This window comes from Carassius carassius, chromosome 38 (assembly GCF_963082965.1).
Source record: "Carassius carassius chromosome 38, fCarCar2.1, whole genome shotgun sequence".
Classification (NCBI taxonomy): Eukaryota; Metazoa; Chordata; class Actinopteri; order Cypriniformes; family Cyprinidae; genus Carassius; species Carassius carassius.
In genome coordinates this window covers 20,157,402-20,171,365 of record NC_081792.1, presented here as the reverse complement: position 1 = coordinate 20,171,365, position 13,964 = coordinate 20,157,402, and the positions used below count along the sequence as shown (strand labels likewise).

The window sequence follows — 13,964 nt, the reverse complement described above, 5'->3', positions numbered from 1 at the left end:
ATCAGTGGAAACTGCGGTTCACACAACGTGGCCTTTGTGCACAGTGCAGTGCTTTCAGTCAAGCACAATATACTGTGTCACTGGTGACTTTCAACCTCACATTTGAAACAAAACTGAAGAAACAAAAGAGAAAAATCTCCCCTTATTTGTATTCTCAGCATGCCATGTGGTAGATTCAGAGTAGTTGTTTCAGAACAGAATTCTGCTGCTGGTACTGTCAGGATATAAGTGGCCCTCTGAAACCTCTTTAGAGCATATTGAAATGATTCATAAGCTTAAACATTTTACATTTTTGTTTGGCAAACAATCACTTTGATGATGGAATCAGACATATATTCAATAGCCTTATCAGAAACAGTCATTTTACAGTGTCGTCTGACTCTCTGGATGACTTGATGAAAAAATGACTCCCTTTTAGCTGAAGTGCCTCTAATAGTATATTAAGCGGCTCTGACCCTTTAAGTCTGGAACGAGACCTCTTATGACCTCATATACAGGTGCTTCACTTATGAATATAAAACATTTTTATTGCTGATGATGATTACACCAGTTTGTTCACTATTTATCTCTACTGGCTTCAGTTCTTCTTAAGACACATTTGAAATCCATTATGTTTCTGCATTTGGCATCTACAGAGATCTACTGTACAATCTAAAAACCTATTCTGTGCCATTTTAACCTGTTTGGGCTTACCACAAAGTGGGGACAAACACAGCATCACTTCCGTATGCAAATTAGCAGAGCAGGTCAATAATATTCCACTCAGTTACAGAGATGGGCATAGACTTCCCAGACTGGAATGTTTTTTTAAATCTGGATGCTGGAAAAAAAAAGGGAAAAAAAGAGCAAGAGTTACAGTTGCTTTTTTCCTCCTGCTGTGGTCATTTTTAAAAACAGACTCACCTTTTATGGAGATTTTGCTTGTAATTGTGGTGAAGCAGAGACAGGGCTTCTTTTCTGTTCATTCTTGGTCATTTATTTCATTTGTCTAAATAGGAGTGAACTGTATGTTCCCATTGCTTAATCGGCGGGAAATTATGCAAGCAGTGCCAAGGTCATGGGTTTTCTTGAAAGAAATACTGATAAAAATGTATATATTGAAGTAAGTACAAATATGTAAAGCAGTTGACTAATGCACACGTTTATTAAAATGTATTATAAATTATTAAAAAACTATTTTATTTATTCATTCATAGACTTGGATGTCTTTTTTGTTGTTGTTTTTGGATTATTGATTATTATTTCAAATCAGCTTTCAAATTATTTTCAGAGGATGAAAAGAGACAAAAAAATTAAAAGTGGTTTCATTGCATTAATAACAGTCTAACTGTACATTATCCTGCATATTACATGACTACTTACTAAATATGTATTTGTATTTTTTTTTTTTGTATTTTTTATTCCTTATTGTGTTTTTTGTTCTGTCGCTGTTATGTTGCACTGCGGAGCTCTGTCACGAAAACAAATTCCTCGTATGTGTGAACATACCTGGCAATAAAGCTCATTCTGATTCTGATTCTGATTAATATTGATATGTCTTTTAATTGCTTTAGTCTGTCAGATGGAGACCACATAGTGAGACTTGCTGTAGTCATAAATTCATCCTCATAATGTGTTCCACAATTCCATTGAGATTATTAGCCAGTATTAAACTGTCATCTTCATTATATCACTCTTTTATTTCCTATAAATGTGGTGCAATTTAAGAGGTATTATGACTGTTCTCAGAATTTGCTTCAAAGGCCTTGTATAATTAAAACTGAAAACTTTTAAAATCAAAAGTGACAGTAAATACATGTATAATATCACAAAAGATTTCTGTTTGAAATAAATTAATTTAACCTTTCTGTCCATCAAAGAATTCTGAAAAATGTATTCAGTTTCCACAAAAATATTAAGCGGTTTCCAACATTGATAATAACCTTAACATTTGAACAGTAGTGTACATTTTGAGTTGTCTTCACAAAGTAAACTTTGTTGTAGAAAACAACAGTAAAATGTTTAAATATTCACCCTTCCTTTAAATTAAAGTGGACAGTCGGCAGTTTAACACAAAGGTTGTGGAATCGTTTCAAACGCAAAGAGGAAGTGAACAAAGCCAAGCAAACAAAAAAAAACTCATCATCTGAAATCGATCTCACTGTATATATTTCACTCATCTGTAGTCGCAGAACTTTAAACCAACCTAAAGTTAATTTTAAAACTTTCCTGACTAGATTGATTTCTCTGTTTCTGCACAGTTCTTTCACTGGCTCCAATCCAGTTTTTCCTCTTCATGGCTTTTCCTCACATGTTTTCCCATGTGTATTGCAGTGTTGGTGTGTAAGGCTGAGAGTAATCCATTTCCACGGAGCCTGCCAAGCCTTTACTCCAATGACAGGCTTTGATTATGATCTCATAGCCTCCTGCAACAATGTTCTCCACGACAAATCTGGACTCACTCAGCTCAGCATCAACCCTTTTTACAGTCAAGTTCCATTACGACACTTATTTGATGTTACTGAGACTAATTAACTACATCCACAAGCAATATTTGAGAGTATAAACACTGGTCAGACCCTCCCTGGTATCCTTAGGGAAACACGTCACACTTGGCGTAATTGTTGGCCGTGCAGGCCTAAATTTCTCTTTTGACAAAAACTGGGATTTAACAACCTCCGAACCAAATGAGACACACTGCGAGCGGCTGACAGTGCATCTGCTTGAGGAAAACGAGTACATCCGTACATCTGATGTACAGACATAGAATACTCCATTCCTGAGCTAGCATGGGAACCTCTGACTGCTGGTAGACGACTTCTCCCAAAGGGGAACAATTGGGTATGGCTGCATAAACGAAGCTAAAAATGCATATACTTCAAAAGCATCTACAACTGCTGTAACTTGAATTGAGGGGGGTGAATGAATTAGTGAATTCATTTATTTATTTATTTATTTTCCGCCACTCGTGAGCACTTCAACCGTAGCACTCTGTTTGTGGTTGAGAGAAGGGAAAGAGGAAGGAGCGGCTAGTCTGGATGATTGGAGTTGAGTTGAGTCAAGCAGCACATGCTGAGCTCCACTGTATTTTCTTGTCCTCCTTGTTGGATCTACACCACCTTGTGTTCTGAAGACCCTCATCGAGCACCCAGGCAGGAAATGCCCTCATGTGATGTGTGGAAATCTGATGTGGAAATACTGCATTTCAGTGCGGACGATAAGGTAGGTGATTGCGAAGATACATTTTTGGCGTTCTTCTCTAGCAAAACACCTGTTCTGTCCATTCACACATGATGGTTTGGCACTGTTAGGGAAAGCTGAGGTTAAGTTGAGATATGTTCGCATTATTTTATAGATACTCAAGTTATTTTTTGTGAATTTTTCCACGTTTTGTCATTACAGTAAACTTTAATAGTGTTTTCTTCTAATGAGAAATGTAATCGATGTACTCACCAAGAATGTGTATTAAAATGCAAAATAAACACATTCTCCAATCATCTCATAAAGTACAGCTTGTGGACTTTAATGGCTTCATTCGTTCTTTATAATTAAAATCACATGCTATTTTATTCTATTACATTGTTTCGATTAGTACAGCCTTTTCATTAATAGCTCAACTAGCCTGTGTGCTTCCACCCAGCTTGGCTAAAATTAGTGACTAGAGGCTCTGAGTCAGGCCACTTCATTCACCACGGTAGTCAAACAGTTTTCAAGGGCTCTGTAATTTGCTCCCTAGCATTTGGTGAGCCACAGACTCGACTCTGTTTTGGAGCTGAATCTTCTGAATCATCCTTTGCTGTATAGTTGTGGAAATGTAAAGGCGTTTTTGTCCCCTCCTCCATAGACACACAAATTCAGATCTCCTCTTTAAGACATTTTCCATTTCCTCTATATCCATAAACAAATAGCACTCTTTCACAGTTGTCTTCTTGTTGTTGCTCTTGGTGTTCTTCCCAAAATCATCTCCTGTGGTTCTGGGGTGTACATACTGCATATTTCAGGAAATAGCTGTCATCGTGTGTTTCCAACAAGCTCATGTAGTTCCCAAACAGACTGAAAATTAAGTCGCTATTTTGTTATAATCTCCCTCGCTGCAGTAGCTTACAAATGATTCTTATGCGCCAGTTCTGTTTAGTGAATCACAAACATGCAGTATATCAAGAGTATAAAAGTTAGTTTGCTTCAAAGTCCACAAGTAATCAAAACTGACTTTGAAGCAGTTTGAAAACATTTAAACTTGTCCATATCCGGACTTGTCTCTTTGTGAATACCTATACTGATTCATGTTTATTTGATTCTGATTCATTTCACTATATTTCAGTCAATTTTACTGACATATAAAAGGAATTCTCTTGCTGTAAATGCAATAAATTGTACTGAGTGATGTTTCAGACAGATTCAGACCAGTACATTCTCACTGTAAACTTAAAATCAACAGTAACTTACTGGCAACAAATAGCCAGCAAGCTTCAGTATTTTATTCCACGGTAATATTACTGTAAATCTGACTACAGTAGTTCACAACATACTGTATAATAACTTACAGTATATTTAAAATGTAAAATTAATTACAGTTCATGTTTTTGCACTGTATTTTAAAATACTGTAAAGTTACTATGCTGTATAATTGATTACGGTAGTTTTTATATTCACACATACGCATATATACACAACATATAACTAACTACAATCTGTTACATGCTTAAAAAATAATGAAATATAAAGGCTTCTATACAAAAAAAAATTCACACAGTTATATTACTGATTATTAGATGTCACGTAAATTATGACAACACTCAGAAGTCCATTTAAAAACTTTTATTACAATTTAATTCATTAAATGGTAAAAACACTCTCCAGACTTGACAGGGCCAATGCAGATCCCAGGTTTTTGCTGCCTATAGAAAACAAAACACAAAAATTAAGTTGCACTACAGATTGACAGACATCAATGTGATAAACAGACTTGAAAATGACTTACCTCTTTATTAACCGAAGAGCGATACTCATCAGCACGCTGCAATGTCGAACAACATACACGCTGAAAGAAATGAAAGACAAATTCAACACTACATAGACATCCTGATCTCCTCGATCCGTTACAAAGCTAAAACCGCTCTCATTTTATGAATTTTACTGCGTTCTTCAATAGCTGAAAATGACTTACCTCTTTATTAACTCATCAGCACGCTGCAATGTCAAACAACATACACGCTGAAAGAAATGAAAAACATATTCAACACATCATAGACCTACACAGAGATATTCGTTTCACAATGCATCCCAAGATGTGGAAGTGAAAGAACATCGCATAACCTGGCATGTCATATTTACACCACTGTGTGATTTGTCAGCACTTGGTGTAATCACTGCATGGTTACGATATGTGTACGAAGGCCAACAGCAGTTTTGAAGTTACATGGACACTGGAAAAATCCACAAGAGAATCCATAGTTTGCAAGATTCCTGTGTTCCTTAGCATGTCTGACAAATTCTGGAATAGACTTTACAGAGTACTGACACACTTTGCAAGAGAAAGTCATTTCTAATCTTATTTCCAAGCAATTTTAACTTTAGATGCAGTATTTGCCCATCCATATCTGGTGACTTCACAAAGGATTTTTACCTGTAAGACAAAGAGACACATGGATCAGTTAAAACATAAAAATGTTACAAAACAATTACAATATATAAAATCAAAATAAATAATTTGAAAAAACAAATTTCAAAGACCAGAAATGACAAGCTAACAACTTAAATGCAACTTAAAAATAGCACAAAAAAAACTTAACATATAATTTTAGTAAATTAAATAATTGAATGCTAGTATTAATTATTCAACCTGTGCATTGTGCATTGAGATGGCTAATCTATTAAATTATTATTATTTATTTATTTACCTATTACAATTAATTTGAGATCTCTTGGGGTCCTAACAGAGACCCGATTTCGAGGGAGAACCTGATTTGTCACAAATAAGAAAATGAGAAGCATCCAAAGTGACAAAAAACGGCGATTATAATAGCCATTATCCTGAATATCACACAATATCAAATATACAACTAATATTGGCAGTGGCTGTTTCCAGATATTAATAAACTAGTGCACTTGAAGAAGTTAATGAAAACGAGTGAGCAAAATCCTGTAAACGTCTGGTCTGAAGAAGGACTATACCGATACGAGGGAATTAATCCGGCGCGACTTTCACTGCCTGTGTATTCACTTTAAGTGTAACTTACGTCGGTTGTACTCATGTAATAAATGTATAATATGACTGAAAACACTGTGGTTGTCCCTTCAAGTCGTGCATAACATTAGTGTAATAGGTCGACTTCGAACGTAGCTTTAGGCTTAGGCGCGTAAGGCCTCGATCGCGACAGGACACACACATTTTTCATCCTGGATTATTCTTTGTAAGTTACACACAAATGTTCAGAAACAAGAACATTTCGATTACTTTGTTCTAAACTTGAAATTATTAACTAACATTAACAGCAAACCTTGTGATAATTAGTATTTGGCTAACGTTAACTGTCTAACGTTAACTTTAGAATGTTTGTGTTACAAAGTACTATCAAACTCACCACCGATTATTTAACGTTAACGTTAGTGGTAACGTTAAAACGAATATCTTCCCTTTGGGGTGAAACTTTTTGAAATACACATCTTTAAGATATTGAATAAAATTGTATATCTCACCTGACTGGTTCTTGTTGGTCTTGCTCATCCTCAAAGGCTGAGAAAATGAATTGGAAAATGAGTGCAGGCTGACGGTTTAGATGATTGATTGCCAGGTATATCCCGTGCGATTCCGCTCTTTATGTAATTAGTGTGTTTAATAGAAAGCAAAATAATAATATAAAAAAAAAAATATCATGGGAATTTATTTTATCTATTTACCTAGCCTATATTATTGACATCTACATCTCTACAACTACCCCCCACCCACAAAATTGTTGGCTATAACCTATGAGATTAGGTGGTTTTGTGTCAAAATCTGGCAACCATAAAGATACGCAATTAAAAAACACCTACATAAAACATTAACCTTTTTTTTAACTATATGCTAAATGCCTTAATATATGGGTTACCTTATGAAACGATGTATTATAAAATTCCTTATAAATAAATATATAATTAATAAATAAAATTCCTTGTCTGTTGGATTATTACTGTCATCAATTTAACAGTAATATAAGGATTACTGTAATTATTTTCCCACTCTATTGTTTTTTTCAAAGAATAGCATAAATTGACAGCAACTGTCCTGTAAATAGTTTCTACAGTAAGACAAAGCTGGAAATACAGCAATAATACTGCAAAAGTTATAAAATTGACAGCAACTTACTGTAAACTGTTTCTACAGTAAGCTTTCTCTGATAATACAGCAATAATACTGTGAAAACAACAGAAATCGTTTACAGTGCTGTTAATTAAAAGAAAAGGGTCATAAGTCATTCATTTCACAAACTTTCTATTGAATCAAATTAAATCGATTGAAATCAAGTGTTTTTCAATCTGAATTTATTCTCACAATGTAGGATGTTTAAAAAGCTCAATCGTGAATGAGATTGAAGAGCTGATAACAGCTCTCACTGATATTTCCTCTTAGTAATTAATTATGATAACTGTCATTTTTGAATCAAGTATTCATTTAAATCACAAGATTTTTTATTATAGAACACCAATGAAACACTTTGTACCAAAGGAGGACACTGTAGCTACAAAAGAGCCTTTGGCAGTGAAATGAATGAAGACAGCAAGTCAGTGTTTTGGGGAAATTTTGATTATAGAGTTCCTGTAAGTTCCTGTTACTTTTCAGACTCGTCGTTGGGTGTCCCATTGCAGAGTTCTCAGATTCTCCTCTGTTTCATTTCCGGACTGTTCATTGCTGCTTTTCTGCTGTCACCTTTAGTATGAGCTCATTCTCAATATCCCATTTCACAAGGCAAAATTGTCTCCTCATCGGCCTTCAGGGCACAAACCCAGGACAAGGGCCTTCTTCCAGGAATGCTACATCTTATTTTTTGTTCTATCTATCATTTGTTCAACCCCCTGTGATGTTTTATCGTGCTGAAGGAAATTGCTTTTTGGAAGTCATTGTACCTTAAAAATTTTAGGTTGTTTTAAAGTAAAGGAAACTGTAGAAGCCAGGCAACCTGATCCAGTGGTTTAAACTAGCACACCATGGAAGCACAGGTTATTATTAATTTACTTTGTGCGGCTTGCATTTGCGTCTGAAGGTGTCCATCTTGTCCCATTCCTACACCTTGTACAAATGGAGAGGTAGTTGTTCTTTCCTTGTGTTGTACTCTTATTGGAGAACTTTATGAATCTCTTGGTTATGCAGTGTTTCCTATGGGTTGTCTGACTGGCTGTCTGCATCTATGAGTTTGCCTCCGGTGCATCACGAAACGTTTGCAAATATTTTCCGAACCTTTGGAGGGGGCTCTCAGGGCCGAACTGTTTGCTGGTGCCTGTGTTTTGTATAAAGGAATCTCCAGGCTTTTTCGCTCTCTGTGCCTGCAGTCAGGCTTTTTTTGGACTTGAGGAACCACAAACAGACTTCAAAAAGTTGCACACGGACTGAATGTCACTGTTATTTTAGACTTTTCTTACGGCAAGAAGAAGAAACTTGCATCAATTCAACATCAATTTGAGAGGTTTGAGTTCTGTATTCAGAGGAGACGCTGGAATTTTTCAGAATCGTTCAAGTGGGCAAAGAGCAGGAAAAGACAGCAGCATTTCTCTAGACAGATCACTGAACATTCAGTGGGTGAGTAAGCAATTCTGTCTGATTCACGGTCTCTCGGCTGGATGGAAAACTTCACTGCAATGTGAGGAGAGTTTACAAAAGAACATCTGTCTGTCTGTCCATCTATCTATCTATCTATCTATCTATCTATCTATCTATCTATCTATCTATCTATCTATCTATCTATCTATCTATCTATCTATCTATCTATCTATCTATCTATCTATCTATCTATCTATCTATCTATCTATCTATCTATCTATCTATCTATCTATCTATCTATGACCAAACTTAAGTATGTTTCTTTTTAGAAGAACATTGTTTTCCATGTCTAGTGGTGTTTATAGTTGGAATTTCATATATTTCGATATAGAAAAATGTATAATTTAATAATATTTCCTCATTGCCAAACATCTCAACACGAGTGAAGGTGCTGTTCGTGTTTTCCTCTGACACAGTGCCAATATTCTTATTAGCTTCTATGAATATTTCAGGGCAAGGGTTGCAGTTTGCACTGAGTAATTAGGTTACATTCAGCAGTATAATAACATGACGCATTCGTTGGTTTGATGAATTGTTGCTTTATGTCATGGTGCAATAAGACGGTCACTTCATGATTTCTGTGAATCTCTAATAAGGTTTATTTTTAAACTGAATGAATTGTTTTTTCTATCAGCCCGTTTTTGAAAGGATTCCAATTTCTTGCTCTCCTAGTTATTCGATCTGAGTGAGCTCAAGAGTACTCATTAAAATTATATCAGCTCTGCCTAAACAATACAAAGTGAATCGCCCTACCTTTCAAGTGCATTTGAAATGCAATCCATCCCGTCTTATAAGAGCCGAGGCATACCTTTCAGCTCATAAAGTCCTTTCTGTGGGTGCTGAATCTTTTAACATACTGTGTGTTATATCTCTTGTTTTAAAATGACTGTCATATATTAGACAGTTTTAATGGACTTGATGGTGTTATGTTAAGAAAATGGTACATTTTTATGTTCTGTTAAAGCCTCGCAATCTTTCAAGCACGTATTTTGTACATCTTACTGAGACTTTAGGTCTTGAATGCCTTTTCATGATCTAACCTTTAGCCAGTGGCCTGTCAGCTCAAGGCCAGAGTAATGACTGGATATTGGCCTATCCCGTCCACCTGGGGCTCCATATTTTATGCATCTCACAGCACATTGCCCAGTGCGGTCTCTCTGCACATCTAAAATTTATGGCGGTCGTGGCCTCGTTGCGAATAGGTCACTCCATCTTCTGTTTAATGTTGTCTGACCCTTTAAACCTTATGCACACAAACACCTCCCCAAACGATCACAAACTCCTCTCTTTAATATTTTTTTTTGCTCCGTAGCTAATCTTAGATATTGAATTGTACAATTAATGATGCAGAGCTGCAAATATCTTTACTTGGTCTCTAGCCCATGTTTGCCACGATAGCTGTTTTCCACTTTCAGAACACTTTTGTATCTCACTATATCATTTTCAAGGACCACTGTCTCCCCTGCGTGTTATTGGAAAGATTGTTATTTTCACCACGGGAAACTCTCAATGATATTTCAATGGGAGTTTTGTGCCTTTTTTCTATTTTGTTTATAGCATTTCAAGAAAGCTCAATATGAAGCACTCTTCAAAAGTTACTTTTTTCATCGGAGATGGTGAACGCATCGGTGGATTTCAGCTCAACTGACAGAGCTTTGCACGCCTGCATGCCTTTATGTAACTCATATTAACATCATTACCCCTGTAAAATAGCTAGGGGCAGCGCAATAGCCCGCTAAAGAGGAAGCTTTTAGAGAGGAAAGATGAGACAGACTTTTCCCCATTTTAAAGTAGAGTGACGTGGTCGGAAATATTTGGCTGTTTAACTCTCAACGCAAACACAAAACCGTTTCCACAGTCTTTTTGTCCACAAATCTACCACAAGTTCTGTTTGTGAGAATAGTTAAATGATGTCTGTAGAGTTCAAATAACAGGGTGGAAAGACTTTGACAAGCCGAAAAACCCCAAAAGTGCACATTTAAAGGGAAATTATGCCCCAAAATGAATGTTCTGTCATCATTTACACAACCTCAAGCAATTATTCATAGTCATTAATCGTGATTGTTTGAGAATTTTAATTATGTGCTAAAGATCTGTTATTAGATAAGAAAGAGTTTGGCAGGAGGTCATAAAGTCAAATTGTTTATCACTCTTAAATTTCTCTCCTCTAAAGTATTGATGGAAGTCGGTGAGAGCTTTTCTGAAGCTCTTTTACTCTTGTGCATGGCTCTTTTGAAAGTCACTCTTGAAGCCGGACAAATTTAGGGCACTTTTATTGCAGGGTCTGGAGAAAAAGACGTAAACTGTTTGAATGATATTAGAGAACCGCGGAGATATGCTTTGGCTCTTCAAAGATAGATGTGCCAAGACCAAAATGTTTGACAATTATATTGTCTCACCTCAAACAATCTGTAGCTTGTGGAAAAGGTCCTGTATTATGCTGCCTTTGAGCACTATATTGATTTTCTTCTCTAAAGCAATTCATGTCAAGTAAGTTATTTTTGATGCTTGCTGTTATTCATTTTCATTTTACCATTTTCACACTGGCCTGATTTATTGTTTATTTTTTAGTTAATGGCGAGGACTCTTTTAAGATTAAACAGTTCATTTTAATATGAAAACAAACTTTCAGGGCTCAAAAATTCCTTCCCAGTGATGACAAGAAAATAGGTTAAAAATTGACATTATTCTGAATAATAATTATCATATTTGTTCTTCTCATTATCTCCTATCTAACATAATCTTATACACACACATATACAGTACAGACCAAAAGTTTGGAAACATTACTATTTTTTATGTTTTTGAAAGAAGTTTCTTCTGCTCATCAAGCCTGCATTTATTTGATCAAAAATACAGAAAAAACAGTAATATTGTGAAATATTATTACAACTTAAAATAATAGTTTTCTATTTGAATATACTTAAAAAAAATAATTTATTCCTGTGATGCAAAGCTGAATTTTCAGCATCATTACTCCAGCCTTCAGTGTCACATGTAACATCCAGTCTATCACATGATCTTTTAGAAATCATTCTAATATTCTGATTTATTATGAGTGTTGAAAACAGTTCTACTGTCTAATATATTTGATGAATAAAAGGTTAAAAAGAACTGCATTTAAATCTAAATAAAAAAATCTAATAATATATATTCTAATAATATATTTTCTTTACTATCACTTTTTATCAATTTAACACATCCTTGCTGAATAAAAGTATTGATTTTGAGAAAGAAAGAAAAAATTACTGACCCCAAATTACTGACCAGTAGTGTATATTGTTACTACAAAATATTTATATTAAAAAAACATAGTTTTCTTTTTTTTTTCTTTTACTTTTTATTCATCAAAGTGTCCTTAAAAAGTATCACATGTTCTGAAAAAATATTAAGCAGCAGAACTGTTTCCAACTTTGATAATTTCTAAAGGATCATGTGATAATGATCCTAAAAATTCAGCTTTGCATCACAGAAATAAATGATAATTTAAAGTGTAATAAATTTAAAAACAATTATTTTAAATTGTAATAATATATCACAATATTACATTTTTTTCCTGTATTTTTGATCAAATAAATGCAGGCTTGATGAGCAGAAGAAACTTCTTTCAAAAACATTAAAAATAGTAATGTTCCCAAACTTTTGGTTTGTACTGTATATATATATAGGTGCTGTGTTGATATATGTGGCAGTGAAATATGGTTGTGAATAAGATCCAATGCAAGTAGATCAAATTTTTATTAAAAATGTATTGTGTGACCCCTTTAAGTTTAAGCGGTGGTGGAAAGAGTACTGAAAAATATACTCAAGTAAAAGTACCATGACATTCCAAAAAAATGTAGTGAGTAGTGTGCTAAACACTGCAGTTTAAACATTTAGAGAACATTGTACATACTGTAATTCACATTATTTTTCATTGATTTTCATAAAGAATGAAGAATATCTAGCATCCAGCAGTTTTGATTTTCACTTCCAACTCTTTAAAAAAAAAATTAAAACAAAAATACAAAACAAGTATGATGACAAGTGATGAAAAGATGAGACATTCTTGGCACACTGATCACCATATAAATCATAATGTTTGAAAAAGATAGATTTAAATCATGTGAAAGGCCACTGAGCCAGAGCATGCTATTGTTGCACATAAAATATTAATATTTAGAACCATGCAAAGAACACAAAACCATTAGAAACCCATACGAGAATTTAGCATTACACACCATGAGATGGGCTAAAAAGAGAGAGATTAAAAAGAGCCGATTTCTCTCCAAAATGTTGCCAGTTTTAGCATTTTAGGATTGTATAAAATGGATCAAACAAAAAAAAAAATTTTACATCACGCGCTGAGTCTCTATATATACTGTAGTGTTCCTGTAACTCAAGTGGTAGAGCATTGCGCTATCAAGCACAAGGTTGGGGGTTCGATTCCCCAGGGAAAACATGATAGGTAAAAATTGATAGCCTGAATGCACTGTAAGTCGCTTTGGATAAAAACGTCTGCTAAATGCATAAATTTAATTTTTTTATTTAATTTTAATTTAAATTTAATACTGAAGTTAGTGGTAGTGGAATTTACCACATTGTACACAATACCCCCGCAACCTCATGACAAATTTAGGCTAGCCTATATACAGATCATTTAGTAAGCAGAAATCCGAAATTTGCTTTAACAAATTAGATGAATACCCACTCCTTATAAAATCACATTGATGGATAAAAATAAAATTAAAACATGTAGCAACCACAAACAGAGGAAAAATAGCAGAGTAAAAGTACAGATACATCACTTAAAATTAGGTGTCTAAGAAAATATCGATACATGTGAGTATCGCAATATTTTGTTTGCCGATACTGTATCGATTCTCAAAAATGGAATATCGATATAAAACAAAATAAAAAATTCATACAAGATTCATGGCAGTTGTTTCATTTTTAGTTCATATCCTGACCACTAGATAGCAGTCTTCTTCTCAGAACTTAAACAGTGACGGGAAATACTAGCATTAAGACACGCCACTATTGTTAGCGTCCCGTGTGAAGAACCTTCGCGTGAGGTACGCAGGAGATAGGGTCGCCAGCCACGTTGCTGCAGCTTTCTCTCGTGGTGGGGGTGTTTTGTGCATTTGGGGCAGAGCTTGTGTCACGGCCTCGGCGATTCCACACTGAACATAAATACATACTGAAAAAC

At 34.9% G+C, this 13,964-nt stretch overlaps 1 protein-coding gene and 1 long non-coding RNA gene across 7 annotated transcripts in view; one reads left to right on the top strand and one right to left on the bottom strand.

The window, feature by feature from the left end:
- Nucleotides 1–13,964, top strand: part of LOC132119536 (IQ motif and SEC7 domain-containing protein 1-like) — a 187,709-nt gene that overhangs the window by 122,965 nt on the left and 50,780 nt on the right. The window lies entirely within an intron of this gene.
- LOC132119539 (uncharacterized) lies at nucleotides 4,638–5,596 on the bottom strand. 3 transcript variants are annotated; one of them, XR_009426167.1, is made up of 3 exons: nucleotides 5,147–5,595; nucleotides 4,759–4,877; nucleotides 4,638–4,708 (listed from the first exon to the last, which is right to left on the bottom strand). It is a non-coding gene; the product is annotated as an uncharacterized LOC132119539 (long non-coding RNA). The 3 variants fall into 3 exon arrangements; XR_009426168.1 differs by lacking the exon at nucleotides 4,638–4,708 and having other exon boundaries at nucleotides 4,783–4,960; nucleotides 5,147–5,596; XR_009426166.1 differs by lacking the exon at nucleotides 4,638–4,708 and having other exon boundaries at nucleotides 4,783–4,877; nucleotides 5,147–5,596.